The following is a 25,842-nucleotide window of genomic DNA, read 5'->3' as shown; positions in this document are numbered from 1 at the left end:
CCTTTGCCTTCTTAAATGTCCTTTTTTCTTCCTAGTGTTTATTTCCCTGGTCATTTTTTCATGGACATTAAGTGGCCTAAACTCATGCGTATTGCACTTTTATGTGTCTGTGGTTCATATATGTTTATATGCTCTGTGTTTCCACTAGCCAATAATGGCTAGTGGCAATATAGAAAAAGTATGTGCTAACTGTCAGAAGGTGGAAAGGTAGTAAATACTAGCAAAGTACCTGTGTAACTCTTGTAAGAGGGCTTTAATCTCTTCTTCTGTTTGGGGTGCTTCCTTGCTGGAATACTTCTAAGAAATTACAAAAAGAGTCAATGGAATTTTAAAGACAAAAAAACCACACTGGAAGAGAGCTAAAAAGTATTAAGAGCCTCAGGCCTAAAAAGTTTGGGTGTTTCATCATTCCTAAGAAAGCCAGTGATTATGGACAGTTCCCAGCAGCATGTAAGACAGGAACATGTTTGCACAGCCTGATGAAATGGCCAAGGTTTGCATTAGCAAGGGCTCCATCAGACTGTAGGCAACTTACAGCAATGACCAAGCCTTTGTCGTCTTGGGGATCAGCATAATTTTCTGATTCAGGTTTCACTGTTCTATGATCATGTTTTGTTATTGCTGCTATAGAAGTTAGTTAATAATTTTCTCCACTTCTCTTGCAGTTTTGAAATAAAGATACAGAAGAGCAAAGGTTTGGGGTTTTTGTTTGGTTTTGGTGAGGGTTTTTTGGGGGGCAGTGAGCCTGCAGGTTACGTTTTGTGTGTTCAGTTAATGTTTGTAAAATATGATCCAAATCCAAGCTAAATCAGTTTTGAAGTTTGGTAGGTATTTGGTCAGACTACAGAAATACTTGTAATTTCTGTAAATTCTGGGGGAAAAAATAAAAAGGAGGTCATTGCTGTAGAATTTCAGTAGCTTGTAAAGGAGATCAGAAGCCTCTGTAAGAAAGCAGAAGTGTTTTGTAATACTGTTATGTCTTCAGAGATTTGCAAGTACACCTTGCATATATTTTAATTCGAGTGGGTCTCCCAATCCCAGCTGGGAGCAGAGTAAGGAGCTAATAACAAAGCAACCAGAAAGACCTGAGCTATCCTAATCCTTTAAGGAACCTTTTGGCTTTGACATAGTTCAGCAAAAAGTTCATTCATTAGTAGGAAGCATTTTAGTTAAAAACCTGACTTCACAATTTCTGTTTCCAGAAGTAGTAAAAGGAACTTCTTAATTGACAAAACATTTTCCCTGCTGACATACTGACTTCACAATCCATCGTGGTGTCAGGCAGTTATTGGCTGGAGTCTGAGGACCCTGACTTCCAGTTGCCATTATTCATGTGAGCTGTGACATGCTGAATGCTTGCCTGCCTTTAAAAGTCTGTGGTGTGTGGAAATTTATTTCCAATTAAATAAATACAATTATGCATGATTCCTGAAAGTGTGTTCAGAGGTAGAAAGTTTACCCTCAAAGAGGAAAGAGTATTTATTTGAAGCATTAATGGCTAGATAGGATCAACTCATTTAGCTGAAGAGGCTTAACCTGCTGGTAAGCTGGCTGGGTAGGAAATCCCAGTTGTACAGCAGTTTGGTGCAAAGGGGCTGTGATTCCTGACAGGGCCTCCTGCTGTCTCCAAAATGTGAATATAACTACAACAACATAACAAAGCTGTGAAATTATATCTGAACAGCACGTCACTGCTTTCCTTCCGTTGCTGTAACTTACTCACTGGCTTTACTGGAACTCTCTTAGAGCTTAAAATGCTAAATGCATAGAGGCAGTTTTTCATTTGGGAGATTTGTTGAGCGATAACAAGTTTACAGGATTTTTCCAAATAAAACATCATTCTTACAGTTTTCCAAGGTCCTCTGCTACGGGAGGGTAATCCATTGTCACTACCTTCAGTTTCCATTCTCACCTCTGTGTGAATGTCCTTTTGTAGTTTAGTCTATTGCCGGTGTCAAACCAAAATTGAAACATTCTTGCTTATTAATATATTATGAATGCACTGCACTGCCAGCACAGCTTAATCTCTCACATTGACTCCTAGTCATCTTTCAGGAGTGTACAGAAAGCGAAAATGGGCCACTTGAAACATTTTAACCTGATTGGAAAAAATCTTTTTTTCTCCTTATCCCTGCAACGCTGCGGTTAAAATCGTGTAGACTGCTGAGCTGAATATGGAAGCACAAAGCGTTGTTCAGATGACCACCCATCACTTCGTGCTTATTGATAGACTTCAAAGGAGACTGTTGTGTGACTGACAGATGCAAAGCAGCACATGCTGTACTTTAAATTTGGCATTGTCAAAATAGTAAAGTACTCTTGGAGCAAGCCCATTATTGCTAAGGATATGCAGCATGGCTCAGAGTGTAAAACTTCATAATTTATGTGAGGGGAAAAACAGGGGAGGGAGAAAGAGAATAAATATGCATGTAACTGAGAATTATAGGGCTGAAGTAACACATAAGGGTTGGCATGAAAGTGATGCTCAAGAGGTTTGTTATCCTTAGGGACAGAAGTCTGCTTTTTAAGGGTGCAGATAGGAGTATCTTCTCCGAAGGGTGAGAAGATAACTGATGTGCGTAAACTGCAAGAATATAGGCTTGATCTTGAGTCCAAGAAAAACCTTACAAGAGTAAGGATGTCTTGGACTTGCTAGTTAAGCACCTGTTAGTAGCAGGTTTTGAGAACAGATTAAATAAACTCCTCGCAGGTAAATCCTTGAGACAGGGGTGGATTAGGCGATCCTCTGAGGTCTGTCTATTTTTCAGGGATTTTACGTTGTATGTGTGTGCGCTGTGCTGATGTGGATGTGTAAGGAAGGAGAAAAAGCAGAAATGAGGATTTTTACTTCATAGGGAAGGTGCAAAACATCCCTCTCTTCTCTGATGCCTTTCTGCAATTGCTTGTATTACAGGAGCAAAGGGGAAAGTGGACAGTTTATAAAATTTTAGTGAAAGCTCTATCTTGATTTGATACTCTGTGAAGCAATGTAGTGCAGTATAGCATCACTTGGAGGTAGAAAGGGAATTCGTAATTAGTAAATATATGGCTTTATTTATATTATTATGCTTATTCAACCTGAGCAGCAGATTCTTCTGATAGGGCAGAACTTTAGGACTTTGGCTTTTGTCTGACCAAACTGCTCATCCCCTAGAGCCAGTGATGGGCAGGGGTGACCAAGCCCCAGACAGTCCCCTCTGGTGGCTCACAGGAAGCCTATATCTCCTGTCTGGCTGCAGCCAGATGTGGCCGCAAGCTCCTTGGGCAGAGACCACTGCCCTGCCCTGGGTGTGTGGGTGCAGCGTGCTATGGCTGCCCTTCTCCCTGCTCACCCCGATGTCTGGGGCAGGGAGCAAACACGTTAGCATCTACATGACCTTACAGAAGACAACTCCCTATGTTTCCCATCTGAAACTTGGCTAAGGGCATCTGGCCCTAGGTTTCCTGTGTCAGGATGATCCTACTCATTGAACCATGAACAGCAGGTTGTTGAAAAGCCAGTTTGTCAGAAAAGAGGGATCTTGGTTAATCATTTTACAGTCATGGTGGTCTGTATTACCTTAGGGATAGCATCTATTAAAAAGTTAGCATGTGTAAGTAGGACTCGTCCTCCTGCAAGTGGACCATAACTATGAAGTTTCTGTGATCACTGTGCAGCTGTAAAATACTATTTTTATGTAGCAGCTGACTGAGACATCTCTTGCAACTGTTTTAAAAGAATGGGTCTTCTTTTTACAAAATATTTTATATATGGTCGTTTTTTCCCCACCTGTTGGCTATCATTTATTCCTTTGAACAAGTGAGTAAGTTAATGCTGCAGTTTGAAGGGAAGACAACGGTCTAATTGCTTGTCTTATTAGCCCACTGGAAATAATGGAAGTCTATAGCATTGAATTGCCATTTAGCTACCATAGCCCTGGGTGTACATAGAGCATGGCATAGCAGAGTTAAATCATTTATTAACTCCTTAACAACATATATTTAATCAGTTTTCTGGTGCTTCAGACCTTGTGATCAATAAATGCCGTTTACTTCCTTGCCCTTAATTAGTGTATATTTGTTGAGATGGGCTGATTTGTAAGCCACAAATGGTACATGGTAGTGAATTCTTTACATCATTAAATGGGACAGTTGTGAATTTTTGTTAGAGTACCCTTGTAAGAGAAAACAAAATGAATCTCACTGCTTGACATGAATCCAGTGACGGGGCTTTTTTTTGCTAAGCCACTAAGTGAATTATTAAGACTAAAACTTGCAAGGGAGGAATGTCTTGTAGTAAGGGAGGGTTCACAGGTATCATCGTAGTTTAGTTTCTCCATGTTTGTAAAAAAACCTGGTGTATTGGAGCAGCTATCTATTCATACAGAAGGCTCTGCACAGGTGTAGAGTTTCTTAAGGTAGTGCCCACGTTTGCATCAGAAGTGATGTCCACTGGGGTCTGAGCACTGGTTTCTTATTTGGATCAGACAAGAGCATTAGATAAAATCACACGTGAGCAGACGGATCTCTTACCAAGATCTAATTATGCAATTTTAGCAAATCTGAAACAGATGCCCTTCTGCTTTCCTATTGTTGAAGCCATTTGGTGCCACTCTAATATTACACTGACACCAGGCAGGAAGGCCCTTTGTACTCCCTGCTGAATCAGACGCCTTGGGTGCTAATTTAATAACTTCACAGTCCCAGGAACCAAAGGCAAGTTTGTAGCACACATGAGTGCACCTCTCCCTGTGAGGTGAGCTGGCTGCCATGAGGAAGAAGATGCATTTATGTCAGTGGTGTATGAGAGGGGAATTGACAAGCAGGAGCACCTTAATGGCTTCAAACTACCTGTTAATGATCATGGTGCTGGTGCCTGCCTGGCAGCCTCAGTCTCCAATTAAGCATCTGCCGGAGCTGGAAGCAGGGCTCTTAATTGGAAAGAAACAGATTCAAAGCAGGTTGCATTTTCTGCCAAGACAGATTTATCAGCGAAGCCATGCCTTAATCCATGGTATCTCCTTTCCCACCCCCAGCTGGCTTCTCTGTCCGTGTTCCCCACTGCTGCAGGCACAGCCCTAGAGCAGGGCAGGTAGCGGATGGGTGCTCAGCACCTCGGGGAGGTTTGGTTCTCCCCTAACCTTTTGCTGACCTGGGGCCCAGTGATAGATGCTGTCCTAATTGCTGACTTCTCCTCCCCCAGACCCTCCACGGCACGCATGCGCCCATTAAGATATATTGTCTAGTATACATTCAGGAGATCTGTTTGCAGCTATCTTTTACATAGAACTGATTGTTTAATTGCAGATTAAAGATTAATGCAAGTATAATGATTCCATGAGGACACTTCAGACAAAAGCATCCTGCATCAGGCAGCCTGCATCCATTTTTCAATTTGGCCATAAATTTGGCTGGGAATTAAATAGTAAGTAGCCGTGATTGCAACACTGGTCTCTGAAGGCACTCACGGGAATGAAAATAAATGAACAGGCTCTCACACAAAGCATGTTTCATTATGGTCATTAGTGGACAGATCCTCAGCAGGGACTGAAGGTGAAATTGTCTACAAGAAATGTTAGCACATGTGTGATGAAATTGAAATAGTAAGGATGTGAGTATGAAAATGTTCAGGTCACAGAGCCTACAGATGACAAACCTATTTTCTTACAGTTGTGGGTGTAAGCCACAGGAGGTGCAGCCATGGAGAGACCCCTGGTATGCATTCCAGCATAGCTGTATCTTATCTTTTGCAGAGTATTAGCATATTGGGGGAAGTGTTACAATGTCATGAATGCATTAATTGTGTGTGTTATTTATGTACCAGGAGTTACTACAATTCATTACCCTAGTGATTTTGATGAATTATTAAGGTTTTGCTTTCTGTTATGTTTTTCAGGTAAGGATCTTTTATTTTCTTTAAAATGCTCAGCTTGGTGGTAAGTTCTTTATTTCTCTTAATTTCTTTCCCTGGTGTGACATGCTGTGAATGGAACTATAGACTATCTAGGTTGGAGGGGACAGCTAGCAACCACTGGATCCAGCCCCCTCCCAAGTTGCTTAGGGCCTTCTTTCTCCAAGGGTGCAGACTGCACAGCCTCCCTGAAGAAACCTGTCCCACTGTCTCACCACCGTTATGGCAAAGTGTTTTTCTAGATGTCTTACTGGGATTTCTCTTGTTTTCACTTGTGTCCACTGGCTCCCATCCTGCTCCTGTGCATCGCTGGGAAGAGCCTGGCTCTGCCCTCTCTGTACCTCCCCACGAGGCTGTTGGTAGCATCAGTCAGGTCTCCCTGAGCCTTCTCAGTGCTGAAACCTGTCTTGTGAGATGGGTCTGAGTTTCAGGCTTCTGGGTGTAGAGTAAAGCATTGAAGTTACAAGTGATTTCAGCTCAGTTTGGTTAAAACGGCTTTCTGGGGGCTCCCCAATGGCTTGTGTAGCTCTTGGAAATCTTGGCAGCAGCCACTACTGAGTGATAAAACCTCCGTTTCTTTGGTGTAAATAGCCTTTTCAGTATCATTGATGATATTTTGAGACTAACTAGCAATCCTAAAGTTAAAATTGTTTTCTGAAAAAGCAATATATTATGATAAAATATATCCTTTTTTCCCCCAAGTAACTAAAGGAATCCACTTGGGATTTACTGAAATGTAACTAAAGGAATCCATTTGGGGATCACTGAAGTGTGTTTGGCTCAGCTTGCCAGACTTCCAGTGTAATTAGAATGAAAGTGGTGACATCTTTAAATATGTTCAAGTTTTGGGATTTTGTTTGTTTTCCATTAGTTGAAGAGCCAGGAGCATTTGTTTAAAAGCAAAGTCCAGTTTGCTACCGTGTTTAGCAGCCTTTATGACTTTTGTTGCACCCTTGAAGCTGTACTTATTTCTAGAACTCGTTTAAAGGGGCACTAATTATAGTCTCAAAAACAGAGATATGATTTAACATCAGTAGTAAGTTATAGACTGAGATGATGTCGTAAATATATGCTGATTAAGCACATTTCACAGTCTTATTGTCAGTCTGTGTTACTCCTTTGGGTTTATGTTTTTTCTGCTTGTTTTTTTGTTTATATACTGATATGCAAACTCTTCTAGGTGCAGACTGTTGGTTATGCATTCGTATGAAAACAGGACAGCAGTTTCCCAATAAATCCACATTTTATAGCTGTTAAGATGGTATTATAATTAATAACACTATTCTGCATTTCATTCTGAACATGTCAGTGGAAATCTACCTGCACATGCCTTTGTGTGTGTACAAGAAAGCAGATAATTCTGGGCAGTAGTGTCTGAGTGGCAATGCAAGCACTTATGTTTTGCCACATTCTCAGAGAACAGCATAAAAAGCAAGGTGGTTGTACCTGCCTACTGTTATCTTACTATCTGTAGCATCAAGAGAGAAGCATGCTTCATTCCTCCTTTAACTCATTTCACAGTTTTTGGTAGGGAGCTCCTCACTGAGCCCCTGCCTGCCTGCCCAGCATCATGCCTTGTTGGCAGACCTCCCACTCATCCTAGTCTTAGCAGACTGGTTTGTTCCTGCCAGCAGGATGCTCCACTGTACAAATCCTTCCATTTCAAGAGCCAAAATGGCCACTTAGCTCAAGCTGCATCTTCTTAACCAGCCCCCACAGACCAACCTAGATACAGAACTGACGATCATGAGTAGGGTAAGGCAAATAAACTAGTACTACCTGGTACTTCCCCCAAACCCTTCAAAGATCAGGCAAGGAGGAGTTTATCAGCAGAGAGGATGTCTGCCTCAGTGCTGGGGAAAGCTTCTGTTACGGTTTTACTTTGTCTGGTGAAGGCTTGATTTCAAGTCTTCTTGTATTTTGATATTCCCAGCAGCCTTGGTGTGGTCTTTTCATAGCACTGGCAGTTACAGTATTGACAGCTCCAGCTCTGAAGTCAGTGAGTCTGGCTCTTGCACATGCACTAGTGTAGAACAAGTAGTGAAACAGGCACACTTGTGGGGGACTACAGCAGACATATTGATTCTGAGTTTAAAAATGCTTTAAAGTCCAGGAGGAATTATGTTATTTCTGTAAGGATGAAGCCCTGAAGCATCTAGGAAGACTGCAAAATTAGAGCAATTTCTGTGATAGAGGTGTGTAGATACTGCTGTTCTGCTGTAAACCATAGAAGCCTCCATAATAATGCATGCAACAATAAGGACTCCATCTCTGTAGTGGAATCCACATTGACACTTGAAAACTCAGAGGTAGACTAAAGAGAAGGGTGTCTTACATTGAAGAGACTGGTATATGAATTCAAGGATTATGAAACACACTGAGCCTGCGTTACGCTCTCGAGAAACTAAAGAGTAAAATGCAAATAGAAATACTGTGATGAGTTTCTCAGCAGTCAACATTGTGCCCTAAAGAAAGAAGAGATTTGTGACTTCTGCTAGGTTTGGTTAATGCTGGTCTTCACAGAGTGAAACCTGTGGTGGTTTGGGTGGTTTGGGAGCGGGTAAGAATGACTGGTCCTTGTGAGTTCATGTCGAAGTTTATGTTTCATGTATTCACCAGCTCACACTCGGTCAACCAGATATAGAGACTTGTCTGTATAATTGGAAATTAGAAAGCCAGCTACTTGATCTGGAGCATTAGCCCTTTGTTTGATGCCCTACACATTCCCTTTTCTATATACACAACAGTTCTGGTAGAGCTTTAGGGACCATCAAAGTCTACCCCGAATTCAGTGGCTTATTGGGTGGTTAAAAGTTAGCTTACCCCTTAGTAGAGCAAAGTAAAGCAGCAGACAAATAAAAGTCTTCTCTAATACATGGAGAAGTAATGCCCTGTGGCATAAGGAATAGGTCCTAGATCCAGCAAACTACTTAGGATCTTGAGTATTTTTTAAACTCCGCATTTTCCCTTTCTTTAAGGAAGCTGTTGAACCAGAATCCAAGTGTTTTCCTTCTGGGGAAGGCAATAAGGAATCTGTTTGCTAAATAAGCTACAATGAAATGTAGGTAGTCTTTGTGGAATCAGAAGCAGATTAATGTCAAAATATAGCTCAGTAAAGCTATCGTTATTCAGGTACTGCATGATCTAATAAGACTTATTTATCATTCGCTTGTCTTTGCTGAATTAGAGCACTGTGATGTGTAATACTAGATAACATCACCGCATTTTTCAGGGATTCTGTGTAATCAAAGTTGCTGCAGTAAAATTCTTTAAAAGGAACAATAAGGCAATCTGTTACCATACACTAAAAATTTTTTATTATGAACTTCTTCAGAGACCTAAGTATTTTGTAGGATAAACTTATTAGCAGTCTCTGTTTTGGCAGCTGAGATAAAAATGCATGAGGTACTCTTTTTACTTCAATAGAGCACCAGCTGTTTGAATATATTGCCCTTTCAGTTTTTAGAAGGTAGGCTTACTATAAATAAGTTAGTGCCACGCTTCTGGTAGTGAATTCAGAAAAAGGAAGAGAGAAGGAGAAGATTATTCACCCTAGGCATGCTTTATTTGTCTGTGTGATTTATTATAAGGTTTTAACGATTCATAGTTGTTAGTAATCTGTTTGTAATTGGTCAATAATTCAAGTAGCATAGGGCACAGGCTGTTTCAGTAAGTGTCCGTGCCTTTACAACAACCACCTTGTATAGATGTGCAAATACAACTCTGATAAGGGCTGTTTGCATGGAAGTGTTAGTACTTCGTGTAGGGTGATGCTGCACTTAGCGATAGATAACTCTGGTGATGCATACACAGGGTTGTTCGAGCTGTGAGCAGGCAGAGGAAGGCATCTGTCTTGTTGCATACAGAACGTGAGGCTCGCTGAACTAGTTTCAGAAATATCAGTACTCTTTTCCATCCTGTTGTTTCTTCAAGAAGCTGGTTTGAATACCCAGGGTGAGCCTTCTATTATTAGGAGGGTATTTCTTTTGTAGTGAGCCAACAGTAAGATTTTATAGAGAGCACCATCAATCATAGTCCAGCGTTGCTTCAAGATAATTTACTTAGGATGGATTATTAAAGAAAGATTAAGGATGTGTTAAAATAGTTTATTTTATATTAATAGCACACCTGAAAGATGTGTGGTCATTCCAAGGTGCTCCCATAGGCTATTTATATAAAACAAATGAACTCTGTGCAGTACATCTTTACGATCGAACATCTGGAGATATGGAGGGAGTTCCTTGGGCAAGAGACAGCATATTAGCTGGGGAGAAGGAGACTGGGTTAGAATACAAAGGTGCATAAAAGGAAATAAGAAAAAGCTGTGAAACAGAAACAGCTGCAGTTATTCTGATTCTTGGAATCGGTATGTGGGAGGGGAAATCTTCATTAAGGTAACTGAGAAGAGAAATTGTATTTTGCAGCAGGAGACACAACGTTAGCAGTTCTGCTCTGGGTGGGCTATGCTGGGTGGGAGAGAGCGAGAAATGTGTAGCCAAACAACATACTTGCTTTGGCCGTTGATCAAATCTTTCCAAGCAAGTTGATCTCTCAGCAGCAGACTTTGTGGTCTGCAGGAACCTAAGGAAATACTTGCTTTTCCATTGGTGGTATTAAGAATATATTGGTGGGTGAGGAGCCATGGAATAGATAGGAGTAGCTAAAAGATTAGCTGTCCTAGGAGACCTTGCCAGGGTATCAATATGTAGACTTTTAAATGGGATAGTTTTCACTGTCTAGAAAGTGCTTTAGCAGTGTTTTATCTCCCAAGTGTCTGTCTTTACTGCTCTAAATCAATTCCTCGGGGTGCAGGGAAGGAGGACATGACTCCAGTCTGGAATCGGTGCTGTTCAGGGGCTGCGCAGGCAAACTCCCTCTGCACACACAAGTTGCCTGTGACCCCTCAGTCCCGTAAATTCCCCTGGTGGTGCATGCAGTCTCAGACGGAGACCAGGAAAACAGGTTAGCCACTCCAGGAACACCTCTGTGAGACTTCTGGCAGTTTTTAATTCATCATGTGCTGCATGTAATCAAAACAGAAATTGCTCAAATGCTGAAAGATTGGTACCTGATGAAGTTGTGACAGGAAATATTTCTAGCTCTGATCTGCTGTTTGCAACGTGTGAGGGAGAGAAATCTGTTCTTGTGGGGTCTTTTATTCACTCTGCTTTCAAGAGCTGGAACAATCTGTCTCAGTGCTTATTTAATTAATGTGATGTCAACAGCGATAATGTGTTAAATAATCTAGAATGAGTTGTAAACAAAGCAGGGTTTGAATCTTCCAGATATACCACAACCAAAATTAATTGGCCAACCTCAGGGGAAATTGTACTGCTGAACCTTCTTCTTGGGCTTTGTTTCCTTTTTTTATGAACAATGAATTAGTTCCAGTTTTGAGGCTTCCTAAAATATTACCACTTTAGCTGTCTCACTTTGAGAAACAGCTCACGCTCTCTCTCAAAGAAGAAAAAGGGGAAAAAAGAAAAGAAAAAACAAAAGCCCCATGGCTATTAGAGGCATAAAGCCAGATCCTGAGCTCAGTATCCATCTGAAGTAAGGCAGGGAGCAATCCTGTGTGAACAGTGATGGTATTCAAACTAAGCCATTAAAACAGTGGAAGGTGATCTAAATTAGCAAACGACTGCACCTAGTTAGCAAAATGTGAGTGAAAGTAAGACTACCTGAAAACTTGTGGTGGGTGGCTTGTTAGTGAAGCTATTTTTATTTTATTACATTCTTGCTGGATTTTTCCTATTGTATGTTTTCCTCTCGATGGAGGCCAGTGCCCAGTTACCCGTAGGTGAAAGAGTAGCTCATTGTGGTCAGCAGCAAAGCTATCAAGAAATGAATAAAGCTTGAATGGGATTCATCTGCCCTATTTTAGCCATGTGCCTGGACTTGGGAAAAACAGGGTAAGAAACAGGCACCATCGGAGAGCAGCTGGTCTCCTCCTTAGAGCTAAAATGGCCCAGATGCAGTGGCTTGCAGCTTGCCTCTTCCCCGCTTTGACTTCAGAGGAAGCCTGCTACTAGTAGATAAACAGCTTCAGATATCTAAAAGGCAGGTGAGGTGGATGCTGTCTCATGTTTGTAAGGTAGTATAAGCCTGCAGTAGAGCAAGCGTGCCAGTCCTCCCAGGCAGGATGGACACAGTGGCCTGAGGGAGCCTCCTTCCCCTCCATGCCTCTCCTATGCTTATTGATTTGACCTAAACCCTGCTATTGCCTTAATTATGAGCACTAAGACCTGGCCTTATGTTGAAATGTTCATCTGCTATTCTGCCTTCATGGGCACGTTCAGCCTCTGTTTATTCTGTTGTGTTTCTGTTTTGCTGCTCTGAAGCAACTGCAGAGAAGAAAGAAGAGAGAATGGGAAAATTTCTGTTGTGTTTACATTAATCTGGGGATTTATCCATTCTGAATGTCATTGGAGCAAAAGAATGATCTTACCTCTTAGAACTCTTGAAGTCTTCAGAGAAAGAAAGAAGACACCCTTTGTTTTTAATTGTTTTATTTTATTTTAAATGAACAGTGACTTTTACTGTGGAACAGTAGGTAAATCCATAAGATTAGTCCAAAAGGTGAGCCAGACCTCAAACAAATGACATATTAAAGCCCCCTGTGGGTTGTTGTTGTTGTGGGGGGTGGGGGTGTGTGTGCGTGTTCAGAATCCTGCTGTGCCTCAAGCTTGCAGAAGAGTGCAGAAACCCTAACACCTCACTTTCTTAGATAACAATGGAGGCAACAAAACGCTTTTGCTTTTTCTTTTGAGAGTTTAGGTGCATGCAATACATAGAACTGATGTATGAAGTGCTGTTCCTTTGTAAAAATACTGAGAATATTAAAATACTCCCATTATCAATGCTTAGCCTCAAGCTTCCTTTAATGATCCTACCACATCTTGTAAGAACTAGAGCTAAAGTGAGTATCTGACTTCAGAAGGTAGCTACACAGTAACAGTTAATGGTTCTTGTCAAAGTCCTGTGCTATCAGTATCCATGAATTACAAGATCTAACCACTAGCCCTTTTAATCTCCACTAAAGGTTTTTGGGGTCCTTATTAAAGCATCAGTCTGTGGCTCTGATGTGTCCCCTCAAAAGAAAAAATAAACAACTAATCAAGTAGACAGTGTTCTTTGTGTTTTAATTCAAAGGCTGCTGTTGTACATATATTGCATTTATATGCTAATGTAAGTTCATCAGACATTTAAACGTGTATTCTTTTCATCTATATTTTGTGTCCTCTTTATTATGTCAGTCTGCTGTTGAACTTTCCCTCGTTCTCCATTCAGAGAAAGTGGCTAATACTGTCAGCTAAGCAGATGAAAGAGTTATGGAGATAGGAGTTGGATCCTGCTGTTCTTGTTTTATTCACCAATAAAACTTGTGCGACTTTAAAATAAAAATAAAAGTAAAATAACAATGATGTGAGCAGCAAAAAGAGCTTCTAAGTGGTCTGTAACAAGAATGAACAAGCTTTGCCTTTCTCTGCAGGGTTTCTTTTTTAATGTACTGTACCCGATCCTGGTGCCTTAACTAATTTAGAGAATAACAATAGATGTGCTTGAAACTTGTGAGAGTTGAAGAGTTGAGGTGCATTTAGTCCTGGATGTGGTTTGAAGAAGCAAGGCTAGCAGTTTGTTTACCCTTGCTGGCCATTGCTCTGCCTCATGAGTAGCTTGTAGTTTTTCTGTGATGTATTCTTTTCCTTCATTTTAGCTTGTGGTCCTGCCATTTTCCATCTAAATGTTACCATCTAAACCAGTTCACACCAGCCAACCTTCAGGCTTACAACACTGAGCTGTGGGAAACTATGTGATTCAATGCAACATAGCAGCAAGGCCATTGCCACCAGAACAGGAGGTGGCACGGACTGAAAGAAGATCTTCCTCTAACATGCAGTGTGCCCTGTATTTTGAGTATTACTGTGTCTTGATCAAAGCCCTGTCATGGCAGGTTTGAAGTTTGGGATATTTTGCATGGTTTTCCCAAAGTGTGACTTGCTCTTAAAAAAAGATGCAGCAAATCCTTTGTCTGTTCTCCTTGAATGAAAAATGGATTCACTATAGCCCTGAGAGGGTTCAGGTAGAATCAAGTAGAAATGTCCTTCCCCAGTGCACAACCGTCATGAAGTCACAGCAGATGCTCTTGTTTTAATCTCTTTCCCTTTCTTTTCACCCTCATCCTTCTCCAGCAACATGATGGTACTTCTAGCCTCAACTCACATGGCTGCATCTACTGGTGATTAATTCTGGAAGCTTTCAAGGCCTGGGTTCATATCTCATTATTTTTTATATTTTTTAAAGAGCAGCAAAAGCTTGATTATGTCTAGTAGTCTCAATAGTGAGCTTCTGTCTGTGGCAGAGGGCATTTGGGTGCTTCCACGTGCAAGACTTCTGTATAATAGCTGGTGCTAAAAAGCTAACACTGCCTGAATAGAAAGTCTGTGGATGGTTTGACCTTCAAATATATCCTAAAAACCTAAATTCCTCATGCTCATAAGTTCAGGAAGCTTAGTTCAATGCTAAATCCAGAAGATCCAAAGCACCTGCTTGTCCAATTTATCTGAGTAGTACCTTCCTAAACTGATGGGGAATTTCTCAGAATTGGGCTTTCATGTGTGATTTACAGTCCTTGTCATATACCGATGGAAAAAATGCATTGATACACCAGAATGGAAAAGGTGAGTCATTTCTTAATAAGTAAAAGATGGAAACTTTTGCATGGATAAGTGCAGATGAAAACATTTCACCCTTCAATTCCTGAAATAATTTTATCATGCTAATTAAAGGATTAATTATCTCTGTATACTTCACTCAAGTCTTGCAGGTTTTTTTCCCTATTCTTAATTGGTGATGTGGTTTGACATTACCTTGTGCCAATGTAGTCAATAATATTTTAGAATTCGTAAAATCCAGCTTTAATTGGTATTGTTCTGTAATAGCAACAGATTGAATTTGATTTTCTTTCTCTTTTTTCTTATTTCCTTTTCACAGAAACTCCACTTGTGGAGTCTTAGAGAAACGATATCTAATGTTTTGATCCATTTTAATGATGGATCCAATCTCCATTAATCAATAAGAAACATTTACTGTGGTAACTTACTCTACGAATGAAATAAAATCTGTTGTATAACTGGACGTGCTAAACAGGAGATTCTGCCTCAGAGGCACACCAATGTCACTCATACCCCAAATCATTAACTAGATAGAGATGTTTAGGCATGTTGTATTATTTTCTCATAGTCTACACCTGACTAAGGTAACCCTTCACTGTTCCAACCTGGTGACTCCTTGTTCTTTCTTTCTGGGTTCTTACCCCTTGCTTACACCACCTCTTGCTCTACATGTGGTAACTACCCTTTTGTTAGCCTTTGTATAATTAATACAGCTCAGTTTAATTCAGAGCAACTGCTGCAGTCCTCGTTTCATTTAAAGTTGCTGTGTCTTTTTTGGATGAGAAGAAAGGCTTGCCTAGATAAATTCCATGTATATCCCCAGCTCTCTTGGGCTGTCATTCAGTGAGGCAGTGAATGCAGCCCTATGGTTCATAAATACAAGAGAGCAAGTTCTGTGACTGCATTGCTGTTATCATTGATTGGGTTAAAAATTCATCTTCTAGTTTTGCTGAGAAAATGTTGATTGGCTAGTTTCCTACCCAGCGGGCTTATGCTTAATACCAAATCAGATATCATCTGTCTGCACTATTCTAACTTTATGCTGGTTCAACAGTTGTCTGTTCTCCCACAGTGTCATGTCATTGGCATTGTACCATAAACTTGCTATCATGCACTCTGGCAATACATCAGAAATGTGATTATAATGAAGGGTGATACAACAGTATATATATTTAGGATCAGCAAATTGTGGAACTGCTGCATGACCTTTTCTTATACAAGATACGTTATCATGTTCTATGTATTACTCTGATGTCTTTAGATAATAGTAGCAATAACACCATGACTAATTTTGTGTTGTGTGTCACCAAAAGAGAGAAAAGCTCTGTTATTAGATCATTTGTTGAAAACAATGGAGATGAAAACAAGTCCAGCTCTGTCTCTTACAGTGGAAATGAGACATGTTCTGTATTCTGATGTTTTCAAAGTCACCTGTTTTGTTTTGGTTTTTTAATGTGCAGTTGCTCTGATACCTTCTTAAAGCAGATCCTGAAGGTATGCATTAGCACTAGGGCATATGAAGCAGCATTTTGATCGTATTTGGTCATCAATCAGATTGCCATTTTTACTGTTTTGATGCACTTTTATTTCCACTAAGTTTGAGCTACAGAATCTACTCAGAGGAGAACAGATGAATGATTTCTACTGCAATAATGCCTGTGAAAGCAAGAACGATCCAAACTTTTTAATGGTTCCATTTATTAAGTATACCTCTTTCCAATCTCCTTCCCCATGAAATATGCAGCAATTGTGTAAAAGGCAAAACTCAAGGACATACCTAGTAAGTGTAACAGATATGAAGATTTCTACCATGTCAGGATGTGGAATATGAAATGTTATTGATACCATGCATAGGTGACCATACAGCCTCATCTATCTTTGTTGCTTTTCTTACATGCAGAGTTGTTGATCAATACAGCTAGTTTTGACTACTTTAAAATATCATCTTTATCTTCTGATCAGTGCTGCCTTAGGTATTACACCTTGGTAGCAAGTGGCTTGCTGTATAAGATTCACAAGTGGAGATGGGGACTTCTGTATCTCAAATTCTGTGGTTCCAGTTTGATTGACTATCCTCCAACATCTTTCTTCGCTACAAAGTAGTTTCTGGTCTTTTACTGTTCATAAAACAAACTGCCTGAGTAAGGCTAACACATAACAGGCTACATCTTCTAAAAAGAGGGATGGTCGGAAAATACTAGGAAAGGCTGTTGTCACGATATGGCCTATAATACAGATTGTTGACCTGTTTTTTTCTGTGTGTTCTTGGTGCACATAATGGACGTATGTATTTGTGTCTTTATTCCAAAGGTGCCCACTATCATATAACTGGACAACATCTTGAAAAATGGTGATGATGTGTTGGGCAGTGGAAAGGATGCTAAACAAAGTGCAACTAGCAACAGCGAGATCAAACAGAATGGAGTATGTGTCTGAATACTGAGAATGGTTTGCTATCAGGGAATGCTAGTTATGGGGTAAATTTGCAGAGTAAACCCCTTCATAATTAGTTTGAAGAATCCTGTTCCAGAGACATTTTTGCATTGGCAAGAACAAAGTTGTTGGGCTGGCTGAGTATGATTGGGACCTGTTTGCTATGGAGAGAGGCCTAATTGTAACTCTGGAAGGCAGTGAGAGAGTTTGATAGTTAAATGCATTTCCAACTTTTCCTGAAAAGAGAACATCATTTAAATGCTATATCTTTGCCAGACAAGTTACAGCTGAGACATAAAGAAGCCTTCAGAGCCATGTCCATCTCTTTGACTAGAGTGCTTAAGTTTTTTGGTGTCCTGTTGAAAGAGTGGGCAATGAAAATGAGGTCCTTGGGAAAGGCTTCCAGAAATCTGTCTCCTGCCAACTTACAACTTTAAACCCATGCAACATACTGAAGAAGACAGTACTTGCATGGGTATCAGGAAGAGCACGTTTTGAGTCCTAGGTATGAAAAGGAGATAATATACTTGCAACAGATGCACAGCAAGTAGAAGAGAAGACAGCAACAGAGAACTGCAGCATTAGGTTTTCCTACAAGAAAAGCACTTAAAGCTACTCTTCCCTTTAGCGTTAGAGAAACTACGCATATCGGCTGTGCTTGCATGTGTTTAAAGAAAACCAAGGATCTACATTTACTGTAGTTCAATCATAATGACCAGAGGTTGCAATGTGTCTATACGTATAATATATATTATAAATGAATCACCATTTCCGTTTCAACACTAATTCCCAGTAAGCTGGTATTCATCAATATACGTTTGCTAGCAGATCAATATCTAATCTGTTTGCCAATTTAATTGTATCAGGAGAGTGCATCACACTGATAATTTTCTAGTCAGTCTCTTGTGTTAACTAAAAAAAAGGTAGGAAAGTATTTTTACTGTTACAAGTGAATGAAATATTTCAATGCAGATAGAATGCTCTGCGTTCTGGTCTACCTAAACAAACAGAGAGTCAAAGCTGTTATTTATATTATAAAATTAGATATTTTAGGACTAGAAGATGCATCATATTAGATTAATGTAGCTGTTTTATTTAAATGTGCATCTACCCAGTAAAGGAGTGGAGATAATTCAGCACGGGACCACATGAAAAACATGTTACAGCAGCACAACTGGGAATTCGTGTCATATAAATGAAAGGAAGTCTGTAGTAGAAAAGATGCCGTAGCAGCTCTTGGCTTTCACTGTGTGAGTAGATGGATGAGTGTTTTTGTGACTTCTGAAGCTGGAAGGTTTATGCTGGAAGGTTTATGGGAGTGTTTTCATCTGGTTGCATGGATCAAATCCAGCATTTGGCCACAGTGGCTACAGCTGGAGATCTGCCAGGTACTATACTCTACTATTTAGAAACAAAGTGAAAAAGCCTTTTCTTTAGATTCTCTGTGCAACTGACGTTTTTAAAAGATGATCTGTAGAATTCTCTGAGCTTCTGGGAGGGTATGTGGGAGTGAATTGCCAAAAGTAGCTGGCCTCACATGCTCGCTTTTAACAGCATTGCTGATAGCAGGCTACCTAGATGGAGGTGGTTGGTCTGAGCCAGTGAGGCATTTCTTGCATTCCCTCTATGGTTCACTGGAAAAGTCAGGCTCGTTCAAACCTACTGTCACTTCGGATTATTTTGTCTCTTTTGGAGACACTTTGGGGCAAGCAAGGCACTTTGGGGCATCTTTTTTTCAGAAATTGTTGTTATGATATGACATTTAAAGCTGATTTCAAAATAGTCTTACATATTTAAAAGGTAAACAACCTGCTTTCTGAAGGTTGGGATTGCAATGATCCCTTTTCTGCATGGATCTTCTGTACGTATGACACTGAAAATTATATATTCTGTTTCACAGAATTACTGTATTTATTACCAGAGGAAAATAGATAATTAATTACAGCCAAAGGCTGTTTTGATTAAATATACAATTAATTAGCTATGCTAAGCCCATCCCAAAGCTCCCAATATTTTCAGCTGGATGGTTTTTCTAGTACTTTTAATTAAAATTGTTCTAAAAAGTCACAAGTTAGCTGCATGTGCACTTAAACTGAAGTTAGCTCTTCAGTGTTTTGCCGATTTCTGTATGCCAGCTAATTAATCTGCAGTGATTAAATGTACATAAAATCATCTGAAATACAAGGTAATTTGTGCAGATATGGAACAGCAGAGAGCTTTTAGTAGTCCTTGGCATAATTGTTTTATCTTTGGAAAATAATTTTGAAAGGCCGCAGATGATATTTTTTTTTATTAAACAAATGTGGAAAACAGTGCACCAACCAGACACAGTAAAGAAAGCAGGAGCAGAGACTTACTTACAGGGATGGAGGTGTTTCCTTTTCCGTGTGCAGCTTGTCTTTGTTTCTGGAGGTGCAGGCTCCTTGTCATCTGTCCTGAAAGTTTGGGAATCTCACTTAAATTCCTCTGTGCTGTCTAGTGCATCCCACTCCTCTTTTGATGAACTGACTGTTGTGTGGCTAGAAGGTGGCTTACAGCTATGTTTTCCTTCATGATTTATGAATGAAGTTAGGGTTGAGTTTTCCAATGGGACCAAGAAAGCGAAGAGCTCCTACAGAAACCCACCAGTTTTGTTTTCCTGTGTGCCATCAGTACTCTTGATATCTCTCTTTCTCATTACTGCTGAGCTATATTCAGCAGAGATCTCTGAGAAATTAGTTTATAGATAATGAAACTTCCCTTAAAGGGGACAGGTGTTTGTCTTTTGGAGCCCAAATACTTGGGGTTTTTGGCAGCTCAATGCATGTGTGTGGGCATGCATGGGGGTATCATACCCTTTGTGTCACACTAGTCAAAAAATAAAGAAATAAAGACTGGGGCTGGGTCAGGAGTGTGTTGTCAGTGGCTGGAGCACATGTCATTCCAGAGACTGGAAAGGCAGCCCTACAGGTCACAGCAATAAGCAAGGAGGGAATTAGAGCATGCATGTCCAAGTGCACTTTGCTCAGGGGGGTGCCCCGTCTGGTGTCCCTCACCAGCCACTTCTACATTTGTCATTTTGCTCTAGTGGCAGTACACTAGCTTATGGCCCTGTGGTTAGAAGTAAGTCCCATAAAAGTTTGAGCCCTGCAGACTGTGAAGGGCCTTAGATTGAGATCATCTGTTTCCTGGTGGACACTCCAGCTGTGGGGCTTTCATTTTTTCAGACCCGTGAACCTCAAGTGATGTTATTTGCCACAAGGTCTGTAATCACACAGTAACATTCTGTTGCTTTCTTGCTTTCTTTAAATTCTCATGTGGGTTTTTTTTTTGTATTTGTTTTCTGCGTGGTTCCCCATGAATAAAAGGGGCAAAGTTACAAGTGATTTTTTAATTGTAAAAATATTTTACAATTCTCTCTTGCAGAGAGAAACTGCAAGGGAGAAAGGTAGAGGCAGCATGGAAAGAAATTTGATTTTGTAGCTGAAGGTAGAGACAAGCAGTGTAAAGAAAATCTCCAGTGTCTTCTGATGGAACTTCAGTTTACAATTACACCATTCTGGAAAATTCTGCTCTTATTCTGTCTTTTTCCTCCTCCTCCTGAAGGGTGCAAAATTCTTCCTGGACAACTTCAAAGAAGTTGCTGCAGGGTGAGGAATATAAGATCCAAGATAAGGAAGAGCTGTGCATCATAATAAAATGATGCATACTGTTCCCAGAAGTACTGCCTTACCTGTCCTTAAGCTTCATACCTTTTTGCTCTTTTTTTACCCATTGTTAATTCCTTTGCCAAAAAGAGAGACGCCTTTGTTTGGAGTAATATTAGTATTCAGAAATCTCATCCTAAATATGCCAGAGAAGTAGCAAGTTGATGTTTGAGTTCCTAGCTGTATGCTGGATCATCCCTCTCATGTCTCTGCATAGGTATTTTATTGTAGCACAGTCTGTGTCCTAACCTCCTGTTTTTAATGTATATGAGCTGCTAGATTTTAGTGGTGCATTAGCTTAATTTGTCCTTGGCAAATACAATGTTCCGGTTCTGCACATCTTGGTCTATAAACATCTTTCTACTTCAGGCAACAATATTCTGGCCTCCTGTCAAATATGCCTCTAACATTTTTTGCAAAACTTTCCTTTTTTTTAATTAAAATTAATTTTACATGTCACGAGCCTTGTTTTACGTGTGTGTTCCAGGGGGCTAGTTAGTGTATACAACAACATATATTCTAGCTTTTTCTATTTATCCCAAGGACTTCTCCAGTCCATTCTTTTGACATAGGGAATTTCTGAATGTGTCAAATGTCCTGTGAATGGTGTTTTAAAAGCCTTTCTTATGCTGCCTGACAAAGAACAGACTCCAAGCATAAACAGGCGTATGCTACATGACACAAGTTAAAAGCAAACCAATGTAGTAGTGTCCTGACCCAGCTGTGTCCATGTGCTACAGCGTGCAAGTCAAGTGTGCAGAGCCTCCAGTTTGGTGCTTAAATCTGCCTGTATGTGCTGTGTTTCTGAAGCCAAGAGTGAGAAACTGGAGGGCAGAGCCATTTCTGGTGCCAGCAGTGTGCCAGCCTGCTGCAGAGGAAATATGCCAGCGGCAGAACTGGACAGAGCTGTGTGAAATACTCCCAGCTGGGAGTTGTTTGTAGCCGTCATATTTTCCAGGAGCTGTACCTGCAAGCCATTTACATTTGTGTCTGCCAGCTGGTGTCCAAACCTTAAATGGGGTCCTTCAGATACCAGATAGATTGGAAATGCAGATACTGTGGCTCAAGAACTGTCCTATTCCTGCTAACACTGTTCTGTGATTCCCCTCTTGGTAACACATCCAATACCAGTCTTCAACACTGGTGATATTTGGAGAACAAGTGTCAAACGTCAGTCATAACTTTTGCCTGTTATTGCTTTGTGCTGTTGTTGCAGCTTTTATCCAACGTCGACATCTGTCCTTATTACAATTTACTTTGCCAGTGTGCTCTTTCTTGAGGTTCAGAAGTACTTTGCAAGCATGAACTCAGCCACACAGTGTTTCTGAGGTGTTGCGCAACAAGAGTGCATCATGTTTGGAGATGGTGCTCTGCATATATGAAATAGATAATATGATAGAAATAAAAATAAAATAAATAGAAACCCATGGTTTATTATTTCAGTCAGAGTAGAACTCTACTGCTTTATCTTCAGCATATCAGCAGGCAGGGAAAAACTCAAAATATAGTCAAGTTAAATGTGCAAAGATGACAGGGCCAAGCCAGTGATAAAGGCAGACCTTGCACATTCTCAGTCCTGTGCTGTCCATTTCACAGCTCTGCTTCCATTTTTTGTAACATAACTTTTAAATAAGAAACCACTCACTGTCTGAGTGCAAGAGCTGGCACAGTATGTTTCTTCATCATAGCTGTTCTGGGCTTCAGGATAAGTACCTTACACCTTTACAGCCTCTTTCAAACCCAGCTCATTACGATCTTTTGCGTAAATCCTTCTAAATTCACAGATAGTTGACAAGACGGGCTCTGAGGGGCTTAGAGCCAACTATGTTAGTGAAGCTGCTTTAGGAAGTCCAAGTGCTGAGAGGCCTAATATATTATGGGAGAAAAATAAATGATTGCCCATGCACAGCAACAGCTATACTAAATGAATTACCTCAGTTGTTTTCTATCTTATTTTTTCACGAAATACCCAAAGGCAATAATCCACTTTCTGGATTAACAGTCGGTAAAATATTACTGTAAAAAAATAAAACCGTCTTTGAACTAACTTAGAGCAACACAGAAGGCATCAAGAAGCAGTGGAGTCTCTGCTGTGTTGTACTTGTGTAACTTGAAATGGTGCGTAGTGAACACTTTTTTTTGCTTTTATAAGACACAGGAAGAACAATTTCTGTCCAAGACTGTAAATCAGACCTCATCCCAGGAAATTTGTTTACAACAACCTTGAATACTGCTATCTATTAATAGAGGTGTTCTTCCTGCGTTACCAAAAACCATAATAAAATATATTTATAATCATATTTAGTTATTTTAAAAATCTATTCTCTTCCTATCTTCACCCATTTTATTTTAATATCTGATTTTTTGTCTCTAAATTCTCCAACTCTGAAGTTATGATATTTGGTATAGATATCCATATCCAAAAGGATATTCAAACATCATTCAAGGTGCTGAAATTTATAACCAACTCATTTCTCTAGACTCCTTGTTGTCATTGGAGAAAGCTGGCCATTTTCAGAGGGTGATTCAACTGAGAGCTAGTTTTCATCTCTGACTTGCCCTCTCCTCCCATCCCTTGTCTTTGACTATAGAAGGAGAACAGCTGGTTAAATCAGGTGTCTACAGTTGGTGACTGAGAATCTTCTCCTATGCTGTATATTTAAAACTAAGAGATTTTTTCCTGCATAAATTATGTGAGTAAATATACTTGTGCAGTAGCTCAAGACCTGTATATTTTGGCTTGGGTGAGTATTTGCAGCTCTGCACCTAAATAATCCGACTTACCCTCTGTGTGTGGAAAATCCATATTTCTGTATCACTCTAGGGTATTTTTTTCCCATCTCCTCAGTTTTTCTGTCTTCCAGCATTTGCAAAGAGGCAGGTGTACCACTGCTTCCCTTTTCCTCTAGACACCTGTTTTGGATTTAACTGCGAGTGGATGAGATTGGTGTCCCAGACAGAAAGTCCACACAGCAGTTGGCTGGGCAATCAGTTTGTCTGGTTGCTCTGTAATTTGGTCTAGGCAACACCACCTAAGTGTGTCTAAGCCTGAAGGCTGGACTTCCCTAAAGCTTGCAAAAACTGCTGTTAGGTTTAGTGGAACTGGTAACTTTCACCCATTGACCAGCAACTGGTCCATGTCTTCAGATGGACATCCAGAAAGTTAATGGGCAGAATAAGTAACCATGGCTTTTATGTGAAAGTTAGATGATACAAGGGGAATACAGATTTTTCTTCAGCTTGTGTCAGATTTTATTGTAGAATCTGGTGAGCTGCTGAAGCATGTTACTGGTAATATTATAGGTGAAACTGAGATGGGGGTTTGCTTCTTATTTGCATGCTGCCAATGTTATGTGATACCAAAGGATGTCCAAAGTGTAGTCCTTGTTGATTTTGTTATGGTGAAGCACAAGTCTCTCTGTTTCTAAGGTTGAACACAGTTAAATGGGAAACTCAAGGAGTCTGAAAGTCAGTCTAAATGTTCCCTATAGCTGGTGTGCCTCACAGAAGATCATTTGAGGGTTAGCATCCCAAATTTGAGGTCATTTGAGGCTTCTAAAGTGCATTCCCCCTTAAAACTGAAAGGTCACATGACATTTTTTCTGTGTTGAGGAATCAGAGCTCAGTTTTGATTGTGTTGTGTATGCTTCACCCGCTCAGCGCCCCATCTTACGTAGGACGTATACTACTTGGTGGCAAAACTGAAAACAGCATAAATAGTTGTTCTTGCAGTATAAACATGAGCTTAATGTAGGTCTGTATCAGAGAAGGTTAACTGTAAATGTGAGGTGTTCAGTAATAAAGAGCTATTGCTGTCTTCCTCGTCAACCTGAAGACCTGGTTGGCTCTATTGTGTGCCACCTGTGCCTTGTGTCTAGGCACCTGCATGTAATACAACCTATGGAGAATAGTAAATAGTAATTGTATCACAGTCCGCCCCTTTTGAAGATTTTCTTCCTTTTGGAGAGGTACAATCTGCATCAAGCAGAAAAATTGTAAAACCTCTCAGAAGCATTTGCACAGGTATGTATTTGGAGTGGAGAGGGAAAGCACCTGAAGAGTGAAGGGGTAGGAGAGGGGATTTGAGTGGAGTATGGGCAACCGTAACATTTTAATAAAGATGATTTCTAAAGCGGGGTTTTTCAGCAATCCAGTTTTTAGCACAGCCCCCTGAAGTAGGCATAACTGTGAGGCAAGGGACAGTAGTGTTGAAAAAAGTAGTAGCCAGGATGAATACAGAGATTTATTAAACTAGTTTAGCATGCCAGAGATGGTAGAATAAAATTAAATGGTGTACCTATGCTTGGGATCACTGTGGGATTTGCTACCCTTCAAGTTCAGCATACATAGTGTGGAAGGTGTTAAGAAAAGGGTGATTATACACAGGAAGCAAAGAGTAAATGGGATATATTGAATCACAGGCTAAGCAAGGGTAGATGGTTACAAAGCCAGGCTAACATGATAGACTTTCTGATTAGCAAATGCCTTATCTTGACAAAGACTATGTGGTACGTACTCTTTATCTGGACTTCAGATAAATAAAAATACTTGTATTATAAGGGAAAATACTAGCCAAAGTGGAACAGAAGCAAGTAGATAAGCAGTCTTAAGGAGTACATGGAGTTGACTCTAAAGGAGTATCTATCTATGTTTAGTGTTAAAAAGGAATGTGAAAGGCTGCAAGAGAGGTTACTGCTGAGCTCCAGTATGGTTTGTCTTTGCAGTGATCTTGTTTAATACTTTTATTAGTGACCTTTGCAGAAATATCAGTAAACTTCACCTGCCAATTCCTAATGACATGTCTAATGTCTTCTAAAATACCAACGGCTTCAGCAGGACTGGGAGGTTTACCTGGGAACCCAGGGGGCGGGGGTGTGTGGGGGCGGAGGGAGGGCTAAATATTAAGGCAAGAGGATGGAGGGGAAAAAAGAGCCATAGTGAGCCCTTGTTTAGGAAAGTGCAGTAATCAGAATTTAATAGTAAGAGAGCCAGACATTGAAACAAGACCTGTTATTTCTCTCATTTGTTCCGCTACTGGGACATTTCCAAATATAGCTGTTGTATCCATTTGACTGGGATGGAGGGAGCATTTCAGAAGAGTAGCTTTCTCTGCCCACACTAGCTCCTTAACTCCAGCCCTATTCAATAGCTAGTTAGA

At 40.3% G+C, this 25,842-nt stretch overlaps 1 protein-coding gene across 1 annotated transcript in view; it reads left to right on the top strand.

Annotated features, from left to right (window-relative positions):
• Window positions 1-25,842, top strand: part of PDZRN4 (PDZ domain containing ring finger 4) — a 251,282-nt gene that overhangs the window by 165,303 nt on the left and 60,137 nt on the right. The gene's annotated exons all lie outside the window — the stretch shown is intronic.

The sequence above is a fragment of the Falco rusticolus genome, chromosome 5 (genome assembly GCF_015220075.1).
Source record: "Falco rusticolus isolate bFalRus1 chromosome 5, bFalRus1.pri, whole genome shotgun sequence".
NCBI classification, from domain to species: Eukaryota; Metazoa; Chordata; class Aves; order Falconiformes; family Falconidae; genus Falco; species Falco rusticolus.
The sequence above is the reverse complement of the archived record's forward strand: the minus strand, read 5'-3'. Positions and strand labels throughout refer to the sequence as shown.